The sequence below is a fragment of the Halichoerus grypus genome, chromosome 5 (genome assembly GCF_964656455.1).
Source record: "Halichoerus grypus chromosome 5, mHalGry1.hap1.1, whole genome shotgun sequence".
Classification (NCBI taxonomy): Eukaryota; Metazoa; Chordata; class Mammalia; order Carnivora; family Phocidae; genus Halichoerus; species Halichoerus grypus.
The window spans coordinates 123,648,754-123,661,146 of record NC_135716.1 but is presented as its reverse complement, the minus strand read 5'-3'; positions in this window follow the sequence as shown (position 1 = coordinate 123,661,146).

Sequence of the window (12,393 nt, the reverse complement as noted above, 5' to 3'; positions counted from 1 at the left end):
ACACAGACAAAAATGGTTTAAGTAGTCATTTAGTTTTTTAATATTTTATTTATTTATTTGAGAGAGAGTGAGTGAGAGAGAGCATGAGAGGGGGTTGGGTCAGAAAGAGAATCAGACTCCCCACTGAGCATGGAGCTCTAAGAGGGGCTCTATCCTGGGACTCCAGGATCTTGACCTGAGCTGAAGAAGAAGCTTAACCGACTAAGCCACCCAGGCACCCAAGTAGTCAATTATTTAAATATATCATTCTACAATCTCAGAGTAAAGTATACCAACTTGTAAAATTTCAACTATTAGAAGAGTTGAAAACAGCAACAGGATATAGTTTCCTGATGATTGTCACATTTGTCATCACTTACGATTATGGTTTTATAAGATTAGTGATTTCCTCAGAGCAATACTCATAAGAAAATGCAAAACAGAGAGCTCAAAAATGTTCTGAGAATTAAAGAAGCTAAAATTAGAAGTACTACATAGCTAAATTGTGGTTAGGCAGATATTAAAATTGTCCTGTTGTGATGCTTCTAGTGATACCTTAGAAAATAATGGCATTTCCCATGAGGTAGAATTCTCCAGAAGATCTGGCTATAGCCCTTTGGATTTTACCCTTTGTATGATTTGTGGTACACACCTCCTAAGCCTTTATTAATTGCACTAATCAGCAACTTGTAATCACCAGGAAGAATTTTCTAAGAAGAACCCCATGTGCCAAGGTCTTGAGGTGAAAAGGAGCTTGAATTTTTGTGGTGGCTGTGGTTTTGTGCTAAATAAACAGGTGTCAACTGATTTCTGTCTCCTACATTCCCTAAACATGTTAGCCCATCCTTCAGGCCTGCGAAGATAGGTTGTTGGTCCCCTACTGATTTAAGCCCATTACTGCTTATGTCCAACTAAAATATAAATGTATTTTGGACCAGCTTGCCTTCACATGCGAAGAGAATCTATTGTGAATTGTGATTCAATCCAGAATGGAGGCAGCAGTTCATTTCGACCTAATGAAGCATTATCAAGACTTAGCCTATGGGCTGGCGTTTCTGTTATTCCCTTGTATTTGTGTTTAGGAGCTCTCCACATTTCTGATCTGTGAGGAATAATCATGGAGTGGGATTAAGAGGGAGATGATTTTAATATCTCTAGCCTCAGAAGAAAAATCTCTGCAGATTTCAAGAATGGAAGATGATCTACCATCACATTACAACATTGCTCTTGGAAATACTTCAACTCTCATAATACCAGTAATTCTTTACAAGATTGTAACCACCCTCTGAAATTTCACATTTCAACTGGAATTCTGAGTAAGTTTTGCAAGTAGGTAAGAGTGTCATTATTAAATTTGTAACTCTTACTACCATCTGAGCAAAAGCTTGTGGTTTAACCTTCACTTGCCTAATGACACTTTTTAAAAATTTTATGGAATAGAAGTCATTCTTTGGTCTGATGATTAAGAGATGGTACATGGCTGATGAGTCCCAACGCGTAAGCTTCTTGATTTTGCTCTTCATTGCAATTGCCACTGCGGGTCAAGCATCATCCTGGTTTTCCTGATGTCTAGCTGCCTAGCTGTTTTCTTTTTCTCCACTTTGTTTCCCAAGAGTCACCATTTTGTCTCTTCATATTGAATTTGTAATATTTTTCCTAAAAAATAATTATGACTACTTTACCTACCTGCTTTGAAATTATTCCTTTCCTCATTGCCTTCTAAATCAGGTCCAAACTATTTAGCATGACAAACAGTTCTTCATTGTCTTGTCTGTAGTGGGTCTTTTCTCTAGAGTCTGAGCAGCCTTCTATGCTCCCTTCTCTGAGATTTCTAAATCTCATTCTGTCATTATCAGGGGTACTTACCAATAACTATGCTTGTACCTTAAGACTAACTGGATTTCACTATGAATAGGCCTCTTTATCAAGTTGTGAAACTCAGATTCTCTTGAGTGGAATTTTTAGACTCATGGAGCTTATCAATTACCTAATTTGATCCTTACTGTGATATTATTATTCTGTTCTATTATTATATTATTTTAAATAGACACAATCTAGAGCTTGAAGAAGTTATTTGCTTAAAAGCACAAAGAAAGGATTAAAACACCAGTCTCTTAAAATCCAGGTTACATTGCTGTCATGAAAAAATTTTTAAATGTGGTTGTATAATTAAAATTCCACATGGATTACCTGATTTGTAAGACTGGACATTAGAATCATTAGCAAAAATTCCATTTGTCTAATGTTATTTAACAGTGATTAAAGGAATATGAACAGACATTTCTCCAAAGAAGACATCCAGATGGCCAACAGACACATGAAAAGATGCTCAACATCACTCATCATCAGGGAAATGCAAATCAAATCACAATGAGATATCACTTCACCCCTGTCAGAATGGTTAAAATAAAAAATGGTTAAAATAAAAAATGCAAGAAACAACAAGTATTGGTGAGGATGTGGAGAAAAAGGAACCCTCTTACGTTGTTGGTGAGTATACAAACTGGTGTAGCCACTGAAGAACTAGTATGGAGCTTCCTCAAAATGTTAAAAATAGATCTACTCTATGATCCGGCAATTGTACTGCTACCCAAAGAATACAAAATCACTAATTCTAAGGGATACATGCACACCTATGTTTATAGCAGCATTATTTACAGAAGCCAAGATATGGAGGCAGTCCAAGTATCCACTGATTGTGAATGGATAAAGAAGATATGGTATATATATATATATATATATACACACAATGGAATATTACTTAGCCATAGAAAGAATAAAATCTTGCCATTTTAAATGACACGGATGGAGCCAGAGAGTATAATGCTAAGTGAAATAAGTCAATCAGAGAAAGAAAAATACCATATGATTTCACTCATATGTGTAATTTAAGAAACAAAACCAATGAGCAAAGGGTAAAAAAAGAGAGAGAGAGAGACAAACTAAGAGACAAACCCTGAACTATAGAGAACAAACTGATGGTTATGAGAGGGGAGTGGGGTGGGGGGATGTATAGAATAGGTGATGGGGATTAAGGAGGGCACTTGCTGTGATGAGCACCGGGTGTTGTATGGAAGTGTTGAGTCACTATATTGTACACCTGAAACTAATGTAACACTGTATGTGAACTAACGAATTAAAACAAAAACTTAAAGAAATTTAAAAAATAGTAGAAAAAATTCTATGTTTAGTATATCTACCCCAAATACTACTCATTAAATTTTTTGTTTTGGGGCACCTGGGTGGCTCAGTCGGTTGGGTGTCCGGACTCTTGGTTTTGGCTCAGGTCATGATCTGAGGGTCATGAGATCAAGCCCTGTGTTGGGTTCCATACTCAGTGGGGAGTCCGCTTGAGGATTCTCTCTCTCCCTCTCCCTTTGCCCCTTCCCCTGCTCATGCATGCATGCACAGGCTCTCTCCCTCTCTCTAAATAAATAAATAAATAAATAAATCTTTTAAAAAATAAATTTTTTGTTTTTCCAGAATTACAGCTAGCCATTTTTAATCTTGATTATAAGTATATTGAATGAATGAATAATCAGGATGAATGTAAATTTTTAAAAGAAATATTTATTTCCAGTTGATAATTGGCTTTAAAAAATTGGAGGGCAGTCATCTGACATTTCTGATGTTCATATATTTCTACACCAGATGCAAAAGGCCAGCTGGGAAAGGAGGAATAGATGTGTGAATAGGTAAGAAAGGGGGAGATACGTTTTTTGAGTATGCTCCATCCCAGTCATTGTAGTTGATACACGTTTCTGAATCTTCATGAAACCCCATGAGGCATGTATTATTATCATTATTTAACGATGAAGCCAAAGAAAAAGCACTTTGTAGATTTCTAAAAGACTTTGTGTATTTATCACATCACAACCATACTATTAAATATTAAATGTTGTAGAGGATTATGTTAGAAAAAAAAAAAAAACAACACCAAAATCTAAAAAAACCTTTAAGACAATTGCACTGATAGGGTGTTGGTTGGCAGGACAAGAGAAAAGCTAAGACAGTCAATCTCTCCAGTGAGGTCTGTTTAATTTTTGTCATGGGAATGGCTTTACTCTGAGAATTGCCGAACTATGGCAGGCAAATGTGATGCTAGAAGTTTCTAAATCCTCAGTTTTAAAAATTATCTGTATCACTTTCTTTCACTGGTGTAGATAAAGAAGGTCATTTAAAGAAAAATCACAAAGAATGGATTATTTCAGCACTGGGGGCAGACAGCAGAAGATACAGTTGTAGGAAATCACTATACATTTGATTGGTATGCTAGAAAGGGTGCAATGTTTATGTTTTCTCTTTGGCTTTGGTGTTTTGTCCCTTCAGGATTTCCGTATTCTTTCAAAACTGTAATGCATAAAAGATAAACTGTTAATTGATGTTGCTTAAAGTTTTCCTTGGTCAAATGTATTTGAGAAACATATTCTCAATCTTTTCCAAGGCATGCCAAAATCTGCAATAGGATTAAAAACCTATTTAATTTGTTTAAAATTTTGTTTGAAAATGCATTAGCTAGGGCAAAAACTGCATGGAGTACTTACTGGAATCCCTTAAAACCATTTTGGAAAGCACAGTTCTTGATAAGAACATAGTTTCTTGCTATTCTTAGCTGTACTTTGTGATATTTCTTTGAGTACTTATCTTAGATATTAATTTCTTAAGGAAAATTCTAGAGCAGAAAGCCATACAATAATAAAAATTTCAAGAATCATCAATACTGCTATGTATTCTTTTTTTTTTTTTTTAAGAATTATTTATTTATTTTTAGAGAGAGCATGAGTGTGTGAGCAGGGGGAGGGGCAGAGAGAGAGGGAGAGGAGGATTCTCAAGCAGAGAGCACAGAGCCCGACTCAGGGCTCAATCTCACGATCCTGAGATCATGACCTGAGTCGAAATCAGGAGTCAGAAGCTTAACGGACTGTACCACCCAGGTGCCCCACCACTATGTATTCTTGATCTTTGAAAGAATAAATCAGATGTCTTACTGACTCCTGAACATTCAAATTTACCGTAAAGGAGGACAACTAGAAAGGATCAAATATAGTCACTTGGGGACTAGATGAAGTAATGCTTACATTGTTGCTTTATTTTCCAGTGTTTACTTGCTTGTTCCTAAGTAGAGATATTTCTGCTCTCACATTCCAAAGCAATGTTTGATGTGGTTTCATCCTTTAATGTCTGAGACAGTTATTAACTAAGTGTGAAGGTGTTAAATGGAAGTTAGCTGAGAAGGAAAAGTTTGACATGGATTTAAGAAATTTCTTCTGCCCTGCAGAACACTTTTATCCAGTACCAAATTTATACTATCCATGATTGACTCTTAGCCATCCCTAATTCTTCCAGTCTTCTTCTTACAGCAAGGTAAGTAAATGCAAGCATTAGTTAATAGTGAGAAATGTAGGATTAGTCCATGAAATCAGGTTCCTAGGATTAGTCATAACCAAGAATAGCCCAGTGGAAAGGTGTAGTGTATTCAATGTGTCTTTAACCAGTAAAATAGCAAGTAGAACAAAGGAAATGGGGAGAGTATTTTGGGTGTAATATGTTTCTCTCAGTCTAAATAGTTGGTTTCTCTTATATGCCTATTTGGTTTCTTTTAGGATAGGAACCCATAGAGATATTGCAGATTAAATTTCACAGGATGTTGGAAATGTGTGAAAATAATCTAGAGCAGACAAAATAAAATCTCCCTCTTGATTGTAATTGGCCATGTTGTTACTGTCAGTTACCTGGAGCAGTAGAATGGCTGTTTTGAGCCTGTTATATCACTTGAGGTTTTTGAAGGAAGTTCTGCGCTGTTTCCTAGAAATGGTTATTGCTGGGGCACCTGGGTGGCTCAGTCGTTAAGCGTCTGCCTTCGGCTCAGGTCATGATCCCAGGGTCCTGGGATCGAGCCCCGCATCGGGGTCCCTGCTCCGTGGGAAGCCTGCTTCTCCCTCTCCCACTCCCCTTGCTTGTGTTCCCTCTCTCACTGTGTCTCTCTCTCTCTGTCAAATAAATAAATAAATCCTTAAAAAAAAAAAAAAGAAATGGTTATTGCTCTTTCTGACTTTCATTGACTCTTCTCCGTGAGGCTGAAGCAGAAAGAGAAAGTGGGAATGGACATAGTGTTGTCATCACACTGATGGGTAAACCGATGGGACTGAGAGTTTCAGAAGTGGGTCACTTGTCCAATGACTACTGAAGATGAAGAAAAATTTTCCCTACCCAGTGGGAAATCTCAGTCAGCTGTCGGAGTAGGTTTCTTTGTGACTGAAAGACAGTGGCATTTGTCTTTGCAGTTGTGATGCATCTACCAATAATTCCACAGTACCTCACACTGTTATTGCTCAATACATGAATCACAGAGGAGTTTTGAAGGAATAGTGAATTTATTGACTCATGACAGAACATTTTAAAACACAACTTAACCCGTATTTCAAACAAAGATTTAAACTAGCTTCATGTCCGGTTAGTAGGGTGCAGGATGACTATAGCAGTAATTTGGCATTGTGGTATTAGTCACGTGAATTTGCAAGGGAGAAACTGCAGGGGCAAAGTGTCTTTGCTAAAACACAAGATAGGCCTCCATGGAATGAAAGATTCTGAGTTAAGATTTCAGAATTCTCCTGGAAATGCGATTAGGGATCATATTGTTCCCATGCATCCCACAAAGTATAAAACAAAGCATCTGTATGGATATCAAGGCACCAGGTATCTGGGCAAAGATATTTACCAGAAGATTAAATAGTATCAATACACTAGTAATTTTTTTCTTTTTCTAGAAAGAATATGGACAAACGCATTTACTAAAAAATAAATTCACAGTAATCAAATATATCATTTAAAAGATATTCATAGTTTTAGGAAAAAAACCTGATACTTGTCAGAGATACTGGAAAAAGCAGTGAAGTAGAAGGGTTGATGGAATATCAAGTGAAGTAAAAACAAAGGATGAGAAAAATTTCAGGTTCGCAAGCTTCCTGGATTGAAGTCAGACTGCAGCGAGAATGTTGCTTTCGGCCTGACCTATTTGACCTGCTCGGTGAGGGGCCCTGTCCCGATGACCTTGGTCTGCCTGTTACCTATTTCCATCTTTCCAGCTTTTCTGCTTTCTTTACCCCCTCCTACTTTAGAAGAAAAACAAAAGTGCCTCCTTGTTCTCTTTTTGTATCTTTCTTTTTTTTCACTCTCCCTCTTCATTTTCCTTGAAATGCCTTCTTTGATCTTGGTTCAATTTTCAGATAATGTATGTTACTAGAAGAAAGAAAAAAAGTGAATTGTGTGGCTAACCATGTTATTTCTTCTACTCTTACAGCTTATTTATCCTGCAAGTAATATTCGAAGAAGATCTGCTTTGGACTTACAGTTTTTATCATTAGCTTGTAAAGCAATTGACTTTATTAAATGCTTTTGGCAAACAAAGGATTTTTTTTCTCCCTTGCGTCCTGGACTTGGCTAAATAAAACCTGTCATGGAAGATCTTTTGTTAAAGATTTTTAATCATTGGCCACTCATCTCTTAAATGCTTCAGTAATATATTCTTGGAATCATAGTTATTGATATTTTTGAGATATTGACTACGCTTGTGATTCTTTTTTTAAGAATTTTTTTTATTATTATGTTATGTTAATCCCCATACATCATTAGTTTTTGATGTAGTGTTCCATGATTCATTGTTTGCGTGTAACACCCAGTGCTCCATGCAGAACGTGCCCTCTTTAATACCCATCACCAGGCTAACCCATCCCCCCTCCCCTCTCCCCTCTAGAACCCTCAGTTTGTTTTTCAGAGTCCATCGTCTCTCATGGTTCATCTCCCCCTCCGATTTCCCCCCCTTCATTTTCCCCTCCTGCTATCTTCTTCTTCTTCTTTTTTTTTTAACATATAATGTATTATTTGTTTCAGAGTGCTTGTGATGTTTTAAAGAAGTTTTAAAAATATGAGGGTCGCAGCAGGCCTATGCTTTACAGAGTAACCAAGTACATTAATCAGTAATAAAATGAACCCAATCTTGTTGGTGTGTACCTCCTCAATATCAATTAATCATCGCAGTGCATTCTGGAACTCACTAGGTGAAAAATATTATACTGAGAACTTTAGATATCAATGTGGAAAATCTTAAAAGTGGGATTAAAGGCAGGAAATTTATTTGAAATGTGCTTTTTATTTACAAACTGGCAGTCTTGTGCATTGATAAAATAAATAAAAATTAAAGAATAATTATTTAACAGATTAGGCCAGGGATGCTGCTGCAGTTGGGAGAAACTCAAGTGGCTTCGATAAACGTAAATGTTTATTAAATCTTAAATTATGGTTTAGAATCCTGTGTCTGCAAAGCTAGAACTGGAGCTATTTCTGAAATGAACACAGAAATTTATCAAATTCAAGTATGTGGAAGATGCCATAAATCCGACAGATTAAAGAATTCAACCTATCTGTTCTCTGGGGGGACAGTCTGGGCCCCAGCAAGAGTGATGAGGACACTCCCCTCAGCATGAATTAAGGCAGGCAAGAGAAATAGGACTTGAAGCCAGAAAGGAGAGGGCCTTACCTCAACCAGAGTTGGGGATTGTGTTAGCCCAGGGGTTTTCACCAAGTTTGATGGTGTTTAAGACTCCAGTGAAAGGCAGGAGTGAGCAAAATGTAAACCAAGTCCAGGATTGTTCCTTATGTCTTGAAGTGTTTATTGTCAAATGGGGAGAAAGCTCAGAGACTTGGCAAACGATGGCACAGAGTCTGATAGCATGACGATAATAACATGAAGGGGTGGCTCGTCAGCGGCTGGTTAGTTTCGGAAGTCAGCACATGTGGCAACGAGGGAGAATTATTCTTGACAGTGTTACATCATCTCTGAAGCACAGTGTTTGAGGTTTTGTGTATACAACGGTATGGTGTAATACGTATATACAATGAATATAGAACTATAGAATAAAGAATATTAATATGCAGAACAATCCTCATCACTATTTACACGCTTTTTCTCACTTTTTCCTTTTTTCACCAAGCAGGCAGTTCAACCTCAGGTTAACTGTGCAAATGATGTGACTCCAATGAAATAATATTTTATCTATCTATCTATCATCTATCTGTTTATTTATTTATTGGGGAGAGCAAGAGGGAAAGAGAGAATCTTAAGCAGGCTTCACGCCCAGCGGGGGTGCGATCTCACAACCCTGAGATCATGACCTGAGCTGAAATCAAAAGTCAGCCCCACTGACTGAGCCACACAGGTGCTCCCACTGAAATAATATTAATAATTATTTCAGTGTAGGTTCCATTTAATGAGTGGCTTCATCTTCACCAGAACTTTGCTGATGGTTTTAGATATTTTATTTCATTTACTACTTATAGCAACACGGTGAGATGGGGATTGTTGAGCAGTTTACATATTATGAATCTGACACTGAGAAAAGTTAATAATCAGGCAGCCAGGATTTGAGGACAGGTCAGTCTGATGCTGAACTTAACACATTGTCCATATAACATGGGTGCACATATACACTATAGATAGATAGATAGGTAGATAGATAGATACACACACACATCCATGGCACACAGATATATATATGGTGCCACTGCATTTTTCTCTCAATTGCGTGACTTCAGAGAAATTGATAAAATATTATGACTAGATTCAAACTGTTCTAGTTCTTACTTTCTGAATTGCTGACTGGGAATCTGTTGGAGAGAAGAACTGATGTCTTGTGGACCTCAAAGAAGAGTAATGAGGAGTGCTGATAGCTTTTATAACCCACACTTTGTAGAACCTATTGGCTAGAGAGAGATACTAAAAATTTAAGTACCTAATGTTTCATGGGGTTTAATTATGAATCAGGCACTTTCTATACATTGCTATGAGTTGAATTTTATCTCCTCAAAATCCATATGTTGAAGTTCTAAACCTCAGTACCTCAAGCTGTGACCCTACTTAGAGATAGGGTCATTGCAGATGTAATTAGTTAAGATGAGGTCATACGGGAATAGGAGGGTCCCCTAACCCAATATGACTGGCGTCCTTCTAAAAAGAATGCCACGTGGACAGGCAGAGACATCTATAGAAAGAGGATAATGTGAAGACAGCCATCTATAAAGCCACAGAGAAGGGCCTGGAACAGACCCTTCCCTCACAGCCTTCAGAAGGAACCAACCCTGATTCTGGACTTTTAGGCCCCAGAACTGTGAGACAATCAATTTCTATTGTTTAAGCCCCCAGTTTGTGGTCCTTTGTTTTTGTTATTACATTATATTATTACATCTATTATCTCATTAAATCTTCCCAGCAAACCTATGAGGTCGGTGTTCTTACTGTCTTCAGTTCACCAATGAGGAGAAGTTAAGTAGCAGTGAGCAAGGGGCCCTCTGCGCTGTGACGCCAGGTCCCACTTCTATCACCCATATGCTATCTTGCCTCCACCCAGGAGAAGAGATAGCTGTTTCCCTCGATACTAAAGAGAATGCAAAACACCCAGAAAATTCACTGGTGTGAATTAAAGAGATCGACGGTAGTTTGCCTTCTAAGGTCTTAAAAGAGTTAATCATGTGCTTTCCTGGGGTAGTGAGGAGAGAGTGAACCAGCTTCTCATGCGCCAACAGGGTATCATTCCTGCCTGTCCCGATCATGAACATGGGAATGCACACACGCATTCCCGATCTGGTGTTTATAGTATAAGGAGAAAGCATATCTGGGAAACTTCTTTCCCACCGTCTCTCTAAGAGCCCTACATTCACTGGGCTTCTTGGCACAGGTCTGGGTGAGTGGTCACTGGAACTCCAGGAGGGTGAAATGAGTACCCGGGCCAGAAATTAGGGCTCCTCTCAAGATGTGGTACCTCGTAGCTGCATTACATCCAAATCCACCAGTCCTTTTATGAATGACAACTGAAGGATGGATGGCTAATGCTGCCAGGAAAACGGACCATTATTTCCTTAGATTGTTGTGAGTATTTCGTGATGATTTATCTTTCCCTTTTATTGTTTTGTCTGTACCTTCGGTTTTAGAGAACGGATTTTACCCAGAGTGTTCGTTTTTCATTTCTAAAATAGCATGAGTTTAGCTCTAAAGTAACCTCATAAGGAATGCTTCGTTTCTGTTGTGGTAAATGACCTTTCAACTTTAAAAAAGGAACAAAACAGGGCGCCTGGGTGGCTCAGGGGCGCCTGGGTGGCTCAGTTGGTTAAGCGACTGCCTTCGGCTCAGGTCATGATCCTGGAGTCCCGGGATCGAGTCCCGCATCGGGCTCCCTGCTTAGCGGGGGGTCTGCTTCTCCCTCTGACCCTCTTCCCTCTTGTGCTGTCTCTCATTCTCTCTCTCAAATAAATAAATAAAAAAAAAATCTTTAAAAAAAAAAAATAAAAAAGGAACAAAACAAAAAGTCACATACATTGCATCCTCTTTCCTACTTTGTGTATATTTATGGTTAGAGGCTGTTAGGAGGAAAACATGCTTTTGTAAATAAAGTAAGAGGTTTGGAATCAAAATGAGTTTGAATCCTGTTTCACTATTTTGTGTTGTCATATTTTTATCTAACAGTTTGAGTCTCTGTTTCTTCCCCTAAAAGATAGAGATAAAAATCAGTAACTGTTTTTATGGATTTTAAGTTTTAAGTGAGTAATGGATAAGACAAGTTCATTGTAGAGTGCCCGGCACATAGTAGGAGCCATTATTTCCAGTTTCTGTAGCTTGGGAATTGGTGATTTGCAAACACTATTAAGATACATTTGTATATCCCCAGCAAGAGGTGGTGAGCTAGAACCTTATACCTACTAAAACAACAAAAATAAAAAGTTAATAATACCAAGTAGAGGCAAAAATATGGGGGAACTGAGAACTCTGAACTGCTAATGTGTAAACAAATTTTTTTTAAAAATCTGGAGACAATGAGAAGGTGTTTAACAAAACTAAGCAAGTTCACATCCTAAAGACCCAGAAATTCTATTACTGGGCACATTGCCGGAGAAATTCTTTCTCATAAGCTTAAAGAAGCACGCATAGGAATATTCACTGTGGCATTTTTTGAAATAAGGAAGACTTAGAAACAACTATTCTAATGACTAGACTAGGGAATGGATGAATGAACTGTTCATGTTGTGAGATACCATGCAATGTCAAAGGGATGAATTAGATCTAAATACACCAAAACTGATAGATATCAACATTTCAAAAGCACAATTTTTGAGGGAAAGGGTAAATGCACTACACTGGATGGGCGTGAGAGGTGGTAGAGAGGAAGACAAGTGAAGTTAGGGAGATAAAGGAGATCAAAGATGAGGGACCGGGTCTGGAGCAATTGAGAAATGTGCTGTGAACTGAGGACAGGTTATATCAATCTCATTTTGCTGACCTAAGAGTCATACAATAACAATGACACAGAATAATAAAAGTAGACATGTTACATACTTTTATTCCTCAAAATAGCTGCATTGAGAGCT